The sequence below is a fragment of the Leiobunum rupestre genome, chromosome 11 (genome assembly GCF_980474605.1).
Source record: "Leiobunum rupestre chromosome 11, qqLeiRupe1.1.hap1, whole genome shotgun sequence".
In the NCBI taxonomy this organism is placed as follows: Eukaryota; Metazoa; Arthropoda; class Arachnida; order Opiliones; family Sclerosomatidae; genus Leiobunum; species Leiobunum rupestre.
The window spans coordinates 53,133,485-53,148,977 of NC_143394.1; the positions used below are offsets into that span (position 1 = coordinate 53,133,485).

At 43.3% G+C, this 15,493-nt stretch overlaps 1 pseudogene; it reads left to right on the plus strand.

Moving 5' to 3' along the window:
* The first annotated feature begins 5,980 nt into the window (after positions 1-5,980).
* LOC149923296 (large subunit ribosomal RNA) lies at positions 5,981-6,980 on the plus strand (annotated as a pseudogene).
* The last annotated feature ends 8,513 nt before the right edge of the window (positions 6,981-15,493 follow it).

Genomic DNA, 15,493 nt, shown 5'->3' on the forward strand with positions numbered 1-15,493 from the left:
ATTGGTGTTGAAGCAATGTGATTTCTGCCCAGTGCTCTGAATGTCAAAGTGAAGAAATTCAACCAAGCGCGCGTAAACGGCGGGTGTATCTACTGACTCTTACCGCTACCCTAACTACCTTTTTGAACATTACCCCTTGTGCCTGTATCTCTTCCGGTTCCCCCCTTTCCGCGTCTCCCCCCAGGCCTTCCTCCGGGTGACCTGAACTCCGTTTTCTCTACCTTCGCGTCATACGTCTATCCTCTTCAGCCCGATGCCGTTTGCCCTAAGTGCCCAATGCGCTTTCTTGACCATCCCACTTGGTCTTCCCACGTACACTCTCACGGTCTTGGTCCTCGGGACGTTCTCTATCTGTCCCGCCGTTGTGCACAGCCGTTTAACTCAATCTTCGCGGTCTCTACGCATCACTCCCGATGCACTTTAACCTGTTCCGCCGCGCCGTCTCCTACGCGTGGCTTCGTTTGTCAGTTTTGCGCGTCTCGTTCCTACGCGTCGCGTCGCGCTCTGTCGTGCCACCAGCATTATATGCATCGCCAGGAATACCAAGCTCTACAAGCTGCACCTGACCGTGCCCGCTTCTGGCCTGTCGAAGAGGTGTATACCATGGCTCGTGCCGAAGCAGCGTTTCCCTTTGGCGATGACGCTATGAACTACGAGTTATCCAAGACTTTTACCAACCGCTCTCAAGTTGAGATTAAGGACCGCCGTAAGCATCCTGACTATCAAACGCTTGTGGCCTCCCTTCGTGCCCAGTTTGAGGACGCTGTCGATAAAGGCAAACCTTATGGTTGTCAGTTTTGCCCGTCTTCTGGCATCCGCTTATTTGCCACGCAACGGGCACTATCCGTCCACCAACATCATGTGCATCCAACAACCTACGCTGCTATGCGTGCCGATCCCATGGCCCCTCGTGCCTTGCCTGTGGGTATCTTACCGCCATCTGATCTCTCTGACTCATCGTCGTCCTCTGAATCTTCGGCTCCCTCGGCCTCTACACCAGCTTTACGTGCTTTTGGACTCGGTGGCCGCGGACAATTCGATCTGTCCCGCACTTCGTCCTATCGCCGTCGCAGCGGCCAAGAAAGATCCGGCGGCTCTCGTTGCGATCATGCTCTATTTCACCTCGGTGCTGCCTACGCACAATGTCCCTGACCCACTTACTGCTCCCACTCGGAATGCTAACCGGCGTAACACCTGCCGTCGGCTTTACGCTCACTATCAGAAACTGTTCAAATGGAATAAGAAGAAGCTTTCCGCCATGATTCCTGACCCTGCTCCTGCTTCGTCTGCCACGCCTACTACGCAAGATATATCGGACACGTTTCGCTCGCTTTTTAGCATGCCGTCGCCACCTGACGATGCGCCTTACACGGTCAAAGCACGTCATGCCGCTACCTTTCTGCCGGTCACTCTCAGCGAACTAGACGATGCGCTTAGTAGGCAGTCCTCCTTCTATCTCGGAATTGACGGGGCCACTCTTAAGGATTTACTGACTGTTAACAAACAATCCTGGCTGCTGATCTATAACGCCTTTCTCTTCGTGGGTGATCTGCCCGTGGCCCTTAAACACTGTCGCACCACTCTTATCCCCAAGAAGGGCGATCTCAGTTCCGCTTCTAACTGGCGACCTATCACGATCTTGTCCCTCATAGTTCGTCTGCTTTACAACATTCTCGCCCACCGCCTACGTAAGGCTCTCGACCTGCATCCTGCTCAACAAGCCTTTATTGCCGAAGACGGTAGCATGGCCAATACCCTCGTTCTGGACTATCTAGCCAATACTGCCGTTGAGCGCTGCAAGCCCGTGTCGATCGTCGCCATCGATATCGCCAAGGCGTTTGACAGCGTCTCTCACGCCTCAGTTCGTCGTGCCCTCCTTCGTCTGAACATCGTGCCCGAGCTGATTTCGTATATCCTTGCCACCTATCGGGATGCTCAGACAACCATCGCCTGCGGTCCCTCTCGCGTTACCCATTGCGCTTTGACTCGCGGAGTTAAGCAAGGGGATCCCCTTTCTACCCTTATCTTCAACGCGGTCATGGACGAATTGCTCGACGGCTTACCTTCGCATATCAGTGTTCGCGTCAACGATACGCTGATCAACTCCATCTGCTTTGCGGACGACCTAATCTTAGTCGCGTCTTCTGAATTCGGGATAAACGAACTTCTCGCTGCCCTTCACCGCTTCCTCGCTGATCGCTCTCTACGCGTCAACGCTTCTAAATACCGCTCTCTTACCTTTCGGTTACACCGTGGTCGGGTAACTGCAGTTGATCGTTCGCTCTTCAAGTTCGACCTCGAGTCTATTCCGCCGATAACCGCTGCCAATCTCTTCACCTATTTGGGTATTTCGTTCAGCCCGAACGGCAAATAGGCCACCGACACTGACCGATACGACAATCTCCTAACTTTGCTGGGTCGTGCCTCACTTAAACCCAACCAGAAAATTATTTTACTTCGCACGTTCCTAATCCCTCGGTTTACTCACCTACTTTCGCTTTCACCCCTTTCTAAGAAACTTTTACGCCGCTTTGACTGTCTTACCATACGGTTTGCTAAAGGCCAACTCAACCTGCCCCATTATACCCCTGATGCCTTTTTGTTCTCTCCAACCTCGGCTGGGGGCCTTGGTTTGCAAAGCGTTGAACACGCCATGCCTCGGAACTTTCTTAACGGTCTTTTACGCCTGGATACCAACCGCTGGCCGGCTGTCCGCGCAATCACCCAGCAAACACAAACACGTCCTATGGACATCCGATAGACGTCACACTCGGATCTTGCCTTCGTCCGTAGGACATCCCAGAATCCGGGGTTGACGTCGGTTGGACGTCAAAGGACGTCCAAATGTCCGGTTTGTCTATAGCCGTAGTACGACCCGGCGACGAGTTTTCGGACGTCCAACGGCGATTACGGCGGTCGTCCCCTGGATGTCTTTCTATAAAACCTAGAGATGTCTTTGGGCCTTTAATTTGGTTCAATCATAGCTCAATAGGGATGAAACTAGGACGTTCATTGGATATCGTATTCTGAACAAATAATTTAAAAAGCCAAACTTGATATTAAAATTTATATAACAAAAAAAATTTCGAACTAAACTATGACTATCGAATGAAAAATGTACTCTAGAAATTACTGTTTCTCGAAGCTTAATTTTAATATCTATCCAAATCTTACTTTTGGAATTACAATTTAACTATATAAATTTGCACAGTATAAAATAAAGCTTTAGGCGAACCGTTCAGTGAGAGTAATGAATAATTAACTTAAAAAGTTAAATTGAAACATGTACAGGTCCAAAATGAACTTTAAAAACAGCGAACCTTCCCTAATATTCGGAGAATTCAATGCAAATCTTACTTTTGGAATTCCAAATCCAATATATAGAATAGAACAAAATGAAATAAAGCTTTAGGCGAACCACTCAGTGAGAGTAATGAATAATAAACTTAAAAAGTAAAATTGAAACATGTACAGGTCCAAAATGAACTTTAAAAACAGCGAACCTTCCCTAATATTCGGAGAATTCAATGCAAATCTTACTTTTGGAATTCCAAATCCAATATATAGAATAGAACAAAATGAAATAAAGCTTTAGGCGAACCACTCAGTGAGAGTAATGAATAATAAACTTAAAAAGTAAAATTGAAACATGTACAGGTCCAAAATGAACTTTAAAAACAGCGAACCTTCCCTAACATTCGGAGAATTCAACGCAAATCTTACTTTTGGAATTCCAAATCCAATATATTAAATATAACAAAATGAAATAAAGCTTTAGGTGAACCACTCAGTGAGAGTAATGAATTATAAAAGTTAAATTGAAACATGTACAGGTTCAAAATGAATAGACTTTGATCAAACATATTTTCTTCCTACCTCTGTAAAAGACACATAAAAAAAGCGAGTTAAAATCATTAAATAAATCCAACAGTTTTTTAATAAAATACTTACTCTTATGATATATTATCAGCAATACTAGAGATTACTATGTTATAATCTTTAACGTTTGTGTAGAACGCATTATGGACTTTATGGTGACCGATTCCAAACTATCGAGTAATGGCGTCGTACAAAAGAAACTACAAACTGGGCTACCAGATATTTTAAAAGGACTTTAGCTCGGCCAACTTGTATCAGCTTTTTCGCATTAATTGGCTGTGATTGTAGAAATAATTCATCAAATGAAAATAATGGAAATAAAAATTAAGAAAATAATAATATAATAAATATAAAAATTAAGAACAGATAAAATTAATTAAATAATTAAGTAGTTTTGATTTAACACGTAATTTCACTAATTCACGTTAAATAAACTCGTAAATTCAAATAATATTCTTAATAAAACTAATATTTTGTGGTTCATTAATCATTATCAGCTCAAATACAAATACAGGTGAAAAAAATTAAAATTAATTGCTGATAAACGCACCTCTAGATAGCATTGATGGACGAAACATTTCGGACGAATAGTGGAGATCCATGCGACGTCGATTGGGCTGAATATCGGATGTCGCGAAATTGGTTCTACGAGGACTAAAATGGGACGTCCGTTATTCGTCCCGTAGGACGAATTTTGAACGGGACCAAGCTGGGCTCTATGGACCATGCTGGGACGTCCCAGGGACGATTTGTGTTTGCTGGGCACGGCCTCACCTCTCATTACTACCTTGAAGTCGCGAATAACAAGGGTTTTTCATGAGTATCCTTCTGATAAACTGGCTTACAAACGACAGATTCCCTCGGAATTCCATCATGCGGTTTACGGCAACGGTCTTCACCAAGGCGATCCACGTATCTCCAATTTCTGGCTAGGCAATTGCCACAAGTCTACCGACGGTCGCTCTTTTATCAAACGAATGAAACTTCGCCTGAACATTCTCCCTTGTCGCGGTGCCCCCGCTAACCGAGGAGACCGCTCTTGCCGCAACTGTCCAGCCAAGACAGACTCCCTGTCCCATATATTACAGGCCTGCCCTTATATCCAAGCCGAACTACATCCGTCGCCACGACAAGCTCCTAGAGGTGCTTTTCACTGGTATCCGTCGCTCTGCGGTCAGAGTCTATAAAGAACCCCGCATCGAGTTCTCCGACCTGAGTGGCGCTTACCAGCTGTTCAAGCCCGATCTCCTGTGCGTCACACCGACTGCCGTTCTTGTCCGCAATGTTGGCGTATTCTGGGAGGGCCCTCAGGCCCTTTCCGTCACTCATGACAAAAAACGCCGGCAATACAACACTGATCGTTTTATCGCTCGCATCTCCGAACTTTATCCCGGTCGCGATCTACAATTTTTCGCGTTCGTTATGTCCGCCCGTGGGTTCTATTCTTCTGAAAACGATGCTTTCTGCACGGCGGTTGGCCTCGGTAACAGTCTCAAACTTCTCGCGGTTCAGGTCGTCCTCGAGCAGGGCGTCTCAATTTATCATAACTTCATGAAGGCAGTTTTCTCTATGCGTTGTTAGCACCCCTGACCTTTCTTATTTTGTTATTTTTTGGCCCTCCCTTTGTTTTGAATTTTCCCTGCCCCTATTGTGGTTTTTCAATCTAATTTTTATTTTTTTATTTTTTGTTAGTTTTCTGGGGCCTACCTTAACCCCTCCACGTATAGCTTTTTTGCTAAACTGGTCGCCAACCCTGGTTCTTGGTAGGGGCGATTGTTTTTCCTTTTTCAGGGCTCTGGGGCGTCGGTTGACAATTTATTTTCAACTTCAATACTGCGTTTATTCTACATTTTTTCATTATGTTGTTTTAATGTCTCGACTTATCTCAACGCGCAGTTTCTTTATCTCCCCTGGTCCGCGGCTTTTCCACCTTTGTAACGGTCCAGGGGATGACCTTGTACGTTTCTCCATTACGTTAATATATGAATAAATTGATTTAATAGCTCGTCATCTAATTAGTGACGCGCATGAATGGATTAACGAGATTCCCACTGTCCCTATCTACTATCTAGCGAAACCACAGCCAAGGGAACGGGCTTGGCAAAAACAGCGGGGAAAGAAGACCATGTTTAGCTTGAATCTAGTCTGACTTTGTGAAGAGACATGAGAGGTGTAGCATAAGTGGGAGGTCGCTTGCGGCCGCCGGTGAAATACCACTACTTTCATCGTTTCTTTACATACTCGGTGAAACGGAGAGCGAACCGAAAGTTTCACCTTTCTAGCACTAAGCGCCGGGCTCTCGCAGTTCGGCGCGATCCGCTCCGAAGACAGTGACAGGCGGGGAGGTTGACTGGGGCGGTGCAGGTGTCCTAAGGCGAGCTCAGCAAGGACAGAAACCTCGCGTAGAGCAAAAGGGCAAATGCTGACTTGATCTTGATTTTCAGTATGAATACGGACCTCGAAAGCGGGGCCTATCGATCCTTTTGACTTTAATAGTTTTAAGCAAGAGGTGTCAGAAAGGTTACCACAGGGATAATTGGCTTGTGGCGGCCAAGCGTTAAAAGCGACGCCGCTTTTTGATCCTTCGATGTCGGCTCTTCCTATCATTGCGGAGCAGAATTCGCCAACCGTTGGATTGTTCACCCACTAATAGGGAACGTGAGCTGGGTTTAGACCGTCGTGAGACAGGTTAGTTTTACCCTACTGTTGACATGAAGTTGAGATAGTAATCCTGCTCAGTACGAGAGGAACCGCAGGAGTAGGAAGTACTAACGTCTTTGAGGGTTTCCATGTAAAAAAACACCTAGAAACTTTTTTTTACTCCGGGAAATTCACTAGTGTCAGGAATCCTAGATTCGTGCGACTAAAGGATATATATATATACTACCTAAAACCCCCTAGGGGGAACGCGTTGAAAACTCCAACAGGTGTTTTGTTGACAATACACGTACCGAGAGAATCGCAAACACCTATTAATAATGTCATATTTCTCGAATTATTACGTCTGCCAAATTGAGGTCGCGCGATTTCGTTGACAGTTAAGTAATTAATCATTTTGACAGCTCAAAGGGTTATTGAAAACATCTGTTAATATGACTCATTCGTTAACCTTCACGCGATTATATTGTTCCTACCCCCTTACCTTGCCAGTATAAAAGAAATCGCGCAACGGTCAATTTCGCAGAAGCGACTAAGACCGGAATAGCTTTCCCCAACGACTCAGAGACTCAAGAAGATCAGCAAGATGGTAATTATGTTTTTGAAATTTTTAAGCGAGATTAATTTTTTTAATTTCTATATGTCTTAGGCAACCCGAGACGACATTAAGCTCGATTATGACACCCCACCAACAGCACCAGTGCAGTTCCCCGAAGTATACGTTAGAAAAACGAAAGTCGGCGAAGTAATTAACAAAAATAAACCTCGACAATTATTTAACGAAAAAAGCGACGCTGGGAAAGGGGCTAAACAAGACCTAGAAAAATTAACAAAGAATACCACTTGACACGATGTTGTATTGGAATTCTCCGAGCTCGGAGATTTGGGCGTTAAAATAACGACCTTTGACCAAAATATATATAGATATAAGGCGTTACGCCACGCACTTAGCATCCAGTCGTTCGCAACCGACTAAACAGGGTGTATGCGTTAAACTAGAATCAGGACCCCAGCTTAAAGCAGCCTTAGAAGACGTCAAGGACTAAGACGCCGATTACCAAATTGAGGGCGATAAATTAGAAATTCGCCATAGCCACGCCACCGGTCACACTTGCTTGACCAAAAATTATGGTTCCTCATTTGCAAAATCGCTGACCCTATATGGAAGAAAAGACATTCACGACGTCCTGCGGTTATTTAGGGAAGTGACTCAACGCTACGACGAAATTCGTAAATTATAATGACTCGAGAAGCCCCTCTCGATTTAAGTACCACGTTTCGACCTGCGAACTTTTATTCGGTTACTAAAATTATCTCTCGGACTTCCAAGAAATACAAATGTAAAACTTTAGAATTCAAGTGCGAGTTTAAAAACTTGGACGACCACAATCACGCGAGAATAGAAACCCAATTAAACGAAATTAGCGATGAAAATCAGGGTTATAGTCGAAATAGAATAGCGGTCAGTTCGGACGAACTCGAAGAGCCCATTAATTTCCAATTTATGAACCTAAACGAGTTGACGGCCGATAGAATTTTAAGCGGTATCGAGCAGGTAGCCCAGTCCCATAAGAATTTATATTTTGAAACCCCCCTAAAATTCGACATAATTCTTCTGCAAGACACCAATATGAGTGATATTCGAAAAAGTGTTCGTAACAGGACTATTGAGTGCTTAGAAAATTACATTGAACAGGGCAATACCTGTATTCCGATTGGCAATTCTGATAATCTGTGCTTTGCCAGGGCTGTAGCTGTAGGAAAATTCCTCGCTTACTACCAAGAATTAAAAAATAAAGGCCAATCCAAAAATTTTAATATGCATTATCTAAATTACATTCGTAATGTCAACCATCCAAAACAAAAAAGCGGCCTTGGCGTTACACAGATTGTCAAAAGTTCCCCCAGGTCCTGTTGAAATAAAAGATTTTCCTAAATGTCTTGCCAGATTATCAAATTATCTTCCTCGATTCCGATTCCAATTTTGACCCCATTTATTTAGGCCACTTTTAACCTAAATAAATCTTTCTCCTTAAATTATCAAAGAAAAAAATGCACAATTGCGAGGGTCCCGTTAGCTGTCAGCGTTGTCTCGGCCCGAATGTTTCCCATACCGAACCTAATAAACGTTGCGCCAGCTGCTTTAGATATTTTTCAGGGGATACGTGCTTCCAAAAGCATATAGAATTAGGGACGTGCGACAAACTCAAACGTTGCCTGACTTGCGGGAAAGAGTTTGAAGGGAACAACGTATGCGATTTGAAATGTATATACTGTAAAATTAAGCACCAGAAAAATTCGTGTTTTGTTCAACCTATAACGTAACCAGAATCCTTTACTTTGATTTTGAAACTTTAGTCGACAATGACGAGATCAAGCCCGTTCTGCTAATTACCGCTATGTAAGAGTGTCCTTACTCTGAAAATTACGATTACCGTACCTTTACCGGCTCTAATTGCGTCGAGACGTTTTTAGATAACTTATTGGAGAGTCAGGTTGTTACAAAAAAGGGTAAGATAAAATATTCAAAGGTCGAACCAATTTTTAAAAACATTACGTGCATTTCGCATTTTGGGTCTGGATTTGACAGTTTACTCGTATTAAAAAGTGTTCTGGCCCTGTCAATAACCCCCGAAATTAACTTTAAAGTCTGCAATCTTCTCGCGATGTTTCTGCCCAAATACAATATAAGATTTATAGATAGCTTTTCTTATTTTAGAGCCCCTCTCAGAAGCTTCTCCAAAACCTTTAATTTAAGCGAAAGCAAGGGATTTTTTCCGTATTCCTTCTTAAAAAAAGATACCTTAGACTATATCGGCGCCGTACCTCAAAATCCTTTTTCAAAGTAGATGAATTCACTCCAGACAAATTGGCAAATTTCGAAACTTGGTACGACGCCCAAAGATTTATCGTTTTTGATTTAAAAGAAGTATTAACAAAGTACGCCATTGATGCCGTCAAGCTGTTACAGAGGGGTTTTGACCGATTCAGAAATCTTTTTAGAGAAAAGGTCAATTTCGTCATTTTGGCGGGAAAAAGCGTGACTCTACCAGGAGCTTTAACTAATTTATTTTTGAGTCGGTATCTGAAACCAAATACCATAGCTATTATCCCGCAGCAGGGTACAGGGGTAAGCATTCCGTTAAAGCTCTCAGATGGGCGGCTTACTTGGAGCATAAACGGCGCGATCTTTGGAGGGCGAAAAGTTTTTACCCCCTACCACCCCGACATTTACAGCGCTGACCCTTTAATAATTGGGGAATTTTTCGGGTGTTTCTGGCACGGGTGTCCCAATCACACTGACCATAATGGTTACAATTACGAACTTAAAGAATCTAATATCAATAATTACTTAAAAACTCTCGACAAAATCGAATTTTATAGTCAAAATTACCCGAACGCGAGTTTAATTACCATATGGGAGTGCGAATGGGACACTTTTTTAAAAGAAAACCCCGAAATAAATTATTTTTGCGACGAACTGGCTTTCTCCGATCCGATAAATTCGCGAAGCGCTCTGAGGGGCGGCCGCGTTGAAATTTTTTTACGATATATAGAATCCACCCCCGAGAGGCCTATTAAATTTTACGACTTTAACAGCATGTAACCCTCCGTCTCGATGTCCAAAAAATCTTAACTAGCAACTTTAATTACGACCCCAATTTCTATTTCGGGCTTATCAAAGCCACTCTTCTCCCACCCCAAGATCTATATCTTACCGTCTTGGGCTACCTGATTGGCGATAAATTAATGTTTACGCTATGCAGAACGTGCGCCCTCTATAATCTAGCCGACTGCCGTCATACCGAGACGGAACGCGCGATTACGGATACGTATACCACCCCTGAGTTTTATTTATCCCTTCAATATAATTATAAAGTTTTACAAATTCACGGAGTGCAGCATAATCGTGAAACTTTCGACTCCGAGGAAAAACAAAAATATTTAAACGACTTTTGGGAACAGGACGGGATAAAAATAGGCCTAGAAGAGGTTAGCTCTAACCCGGCTCTCAAAGCGCTTGGTAAGTTGTCTCTTAACCATCTTCGGGGACGCCACCTAATTCAATTACGTCAAAATAATAGTTCTTTTATAAATTCCTACGCCGCCTTGGTTAAAATTTTAACTGATAAAACGAAAGAGCCGACCGATTTAAAACTCCTAGAAAATGGAATGGCTCTCGTGACGACCAAATATCACGAAGACCACGTCCCACCTTATCGTAAAGGATCCCCAACTGTGGGCATTTTTGTCGCCTCGTATGGGCGTATTAAATTATATAATCTAATGGCTAAAATAGGGCCTAATTTGGCCTATGGCGATACGGACAGTTGTATTCTGATACAAGATAAGAAATTAGATTTAACTTTATCAAGCAGCTAGGGCGGACTTACGGATGAATATCCTAATGACACCATTAAAGCTTTTACCACGATAGTCCCCAAGGGCTACTCTATCTTGTGCGAATCGGGCAAAATTTTAACCAAGATAAAAGGCGTCATTCTTACTAAAAAAAACAGACCATCTTAAACTTTCGAGAACCGCGAATTAAAATACGGAGTCGAGATTCCCTTTAACGTGAAAAGACATAACACCGGGCACTTGTATCTCAGACAAGCCGAAAAAGTCGTGGGATTTACGTCGACGAAACGTATATTTTTCAAAGACGGTACTTCTATTCCCTACGGATATTCATCTCCCTCACACGCCTAAAATTTCAAACCCCCTGTACCTTTCTTTTTTCTGGCCCCAGTAAGTCGGGAAAAAATCACTGGACATTTAATCTCCTGAAAAATAAAAATTTTATGTTCGACAATCCACCCCAAAAATTTTTATATTGCTACAATCTTTGGAACGATCAATTTAACGAATTAAAAACCCTCTTCACCGAAATTGAATTCCATAAAGGGCTATTTAGCGAAAAAACCGATGTTTGTTTGACAAAAGACAAAACAACCTCTTGGTGCTAGACGACCTTTCGAGCGAGTGCTTAGACAACGCGCTGGTATCCGAACTTTTTCGCGTGTGTTCACATCTGAATCTGAGTATTGTATTCTTATGCCAGAACGTCTTTGGTCAGGGCAGATTTTCGCGCGACATTTCGCTTAACGCCTCATTTATAGTCCTGTTCCGGAGTCCCCGTGATCCATCACATATAAAACATTTAAGTGACAGATTTTTCCGCATAACCCTAATTTTCTGAGCAACGTTTATAATTACGTAACGTCGGATATGCCCTATTCTAACGTGGTTGTTGACCTACAGCAAAAAACTCCCGAATTTCTAAAAGTTAGAACGCAATGCCTAATTGAGGAAGGGCCGATGCTAGTATTTGCCGAAAATTAACTTTATTTTTGGTATTATGTACTGTTTTATCATTACTAGCTATTCTAAATTTTTGGTAGAGGAGTGTTTATTCGAATTTTACGTTATTCTGTAAAATGCCTTTGCCTAGGTCAATTATAGAAAGCCGCCCGTATCTCACCCTATTGAAAAAGGCTTCCCCAAATCAAAGAATATTTTTACTAAAGAACGCCACGCGAGATCAGGTCGGCTCGATCGCGAATATTTGCCATTATATTTGCCGTGGAGCTTTACCCGTTGGCGAGAATAAACGACGGCAACTGCAACGATATAAAAAATCTATTAGAAAACTAGGTCAAAGAGATCTCAGTGATAATTATCGGCGAAGAATTCTAGTCTCGTAAACGGGCGGTTTTTGGGGGGCGATTCTCGATTCGCTCATCCCGCGAATCTTGGGTCGTAAAATTAATCCGGCGCGATGAAGAAATTTGTCTTGCTACCCGCTGATAGCTATTTATCCGATACCGAAAAATTGCTAAATTTAATACAAGAACACATGAATAGTATTCTTTACAAATCCGTTCGAGACGGTTGTGAAGAAGAAAAACTACGATAATATCTGGCAATGTTGGCGCGGTACCTCAGAACTAAACACTACGACGGCGCTCCAGCCGTTTAACTAAAACCACTACCTTGGCCTTCTTCGAGTACGTTAGCGCCTATACAGTTTCCACACGGTGCGATCTACCAGCCTTCCGCTGTACCTAACGTTTCATTCGGTAACCCGCCGCTCGCCTCGCCAAGTGTTTTTTGGCCTCCCCAAACGCCAAATCAGTTCCATCAACTGTTCGCCGCGCCGCCCGTACAACAGGCGCAAAGAGCCGTCAACGTACAGCAACCTCTCCGCCAACTGAAAATGGCTATTAACAGCCCCCTCCCAGCATCACCGATAAATCCTGGAATTTCTACACCATGGCAGAGTGTCTCCGGCATTTTGGGGTTGGACGAAAGTCAATCGCCCGATTACGCCCATAAAACTTTAATTGCAGCCCCACCGCATTTCGTGACGTCACGAAATATTCCATTCAAGCCAGACTTTGCGAGTACTCCAGATTACCAAAATGGGAAATGGAAGAACGGCGCCAGAAACGTTTTCACTCCACCGGCTCCAGCTGAGATACGTAAATCTCGAAGCGAAACGTGTCTCGACGAATATAGCACGCCAACTTTCAAAGAGAGCAGCTACAAGCCCTCGGAATACGACCGAACGTGTTTCCTTGCCTTTCGTAGGACCGCTCTTGACAAGTAATGAATTGCCAACCCGAGTACTCCAGATTACCAAAATGGGAAATGGAAGAACGGCGCCAGAAACGTTTTCACTCCACCGGCTCCAGCTGAGATACGTAAATCTCGAAGCGAAACGAGTCTCGACGAATATAGCACGCCAACTTTCAAAGAGAACAGCTACAAGCCCTCGGAATACGACCGAACGTGTTTCCTTGCCTTTCGTAGGACCGCTCTTGACAAGTAATGAATTGCCAACCCGCTAAGGTCGCAAAGAAAGACGCCGGGCGTATTCTAAAGATGGTGAAATTAATGAATGGGAAAATTAATGTTTTTGTTAAAGAATGTTTATTAAACACTAATGATTACAAAATCTGTTTCCGTGATTAAATAAATGTACACACAATGCCAATAGCGAAATTACTTCGTTCATATATATTTCATTATTATACATTTTTAAAATTTTCTTATAGTTTAACCCCGCAGACCTACTTAACAGAAACGAAGCGACGTGCAAACCGCAAGTTTCTTGGTTCATATCTTGAATTATATTTTTATTATAAAACCATTTCTGAGCTAAATGATTCAATTTAAAACCGTAGACATCAAAATGTTGACCGAAAGAACAAAAAAATATCCCGTGCGTTGTCCTTTCTTATTTTTAGCACTGACGAAGATTCCTATCCAGTGGCTTCCCGGCATGGATGACTCTTTGCCACCAAACAAAAGGGCTTTTTTCGGACAATCTCGAGGTAAAGTATCTTTGGAAAATGTGCCCAGGAAAAAATGTTTGGTTCTGGGGTCGCATTTTTAAAAGGCGTCCAATTGAAAAGTATTCATGGCAAAACCCTTTGAATTTCTTCGGGGTAAAATGACCCCAATATTTTTTCGTTATTCTTGTCCTTGATATGGTAGAGCGGGCGGGGTTTATTTATCACCTTCGATATAGTAAAAACCTCTTTGCGGCTACCGTTTTTAATTGAATATTATAAGTTTTATCCGTGATATTTTCCCAGTTGGGAGGCAAAATTACTTCCGACACGCCAACAACAAATTTGTCCGGTAGTTTTATAGAACGACCCAAGTTTACTTTAAAGTTTGACTGAGTATTTGCCGGATAGAGGTCGCTAGAGGCGTTACTCGGTATAGTTACGTAAAAGTCGTCCATTTTAATAAAAAGAATGATGGTCTCTTATTTGGAGGGGATTCGAACTCGTGACTATTTTAATTTGCTATTTACAAATTTGTTCGTTCTACCAAGTAAGCTACTGTCACCCCTACTCGACATTCGTTTCGTTTCCTACAGATTCTCATTTCATGAAAGGGCAAAGCGGTGTCTTTTCCAAGTGTCGAATGAGGGTAAATTTTTTCCAGTCGGTTATGAATAGCGGACAGAAGGCGCACTTGACCGATACGCTCTCTGGTAACGAATAAAACCCTTGCGCGGCAAAGTCTGATTTATGTACAGCTGGTACCTTCCAATTAACGAAACTCATTAATCGTATTTTTTTCCGAAAGAAATTTTAAAGGAATATCGTGGCTAGTTAACGCAGCCATTTCTCCTTCGCAATTTACGTATACAACGAAATCGCTCCGAATAAAAATCTAGAGGTCGTTCCTCTAACAGAACGCGGGGTAACCTAGCAACGGCGCATTCCACGAGTTTCCTGTACGCCGATAAACATCTGCTCTTAATCAATCAAAACCTGTCACAGCGTTAACAATGGAAAACGGGGACCGAGTATAGCTATGCGAGCCTGGGAATTCCTTTAAAGGCGCACTGACTCCATTTTTAAAAATTTCGCGCCAGCCAATCAGCGCCACTGACGCCATTTTAAATAATTTCGCGCCAACCAATCAGCGCGAAGTACACGCGCGATCACGCGCCACCTGCCGGAAGTGACTTAGTTTAGGCCACAGGGGGAAGGAAGCGGGGATTTCCGATGCCGACCCCCACGTGTTCCTCTACATGGAAAACCCCCGATGATTGGGGACACTCCTACTAGAGTGTTCAGAAAAACATTAGCGGTCGTTCGACGGCTTTTGGAAAACCGTCGGAACTTACTCGGGAAAAGGCTTCGCTTTACGCGAGCACCATAGTCACCGATAAATTTTCTCGACTCGCTCACAACCATGGCGGCGTATTTCGGTCGTATCGATAGTGTGAGGAATTGACCTGAAACGAGGCCGCCATCTATTTGCGAAACGGTGCTCATACTGCAACGCACCTCCTAAGAGTACGTATGTGAGCTAGCTGTTACGCAAGCAAAGCTGACTGATTACCAGTTTGACTCCACTACAAATAGTACATGGAAAACAAATGGAGCCGTTTCTCAAAATGGGCCACCAAAATGTCGATTTCGAATTT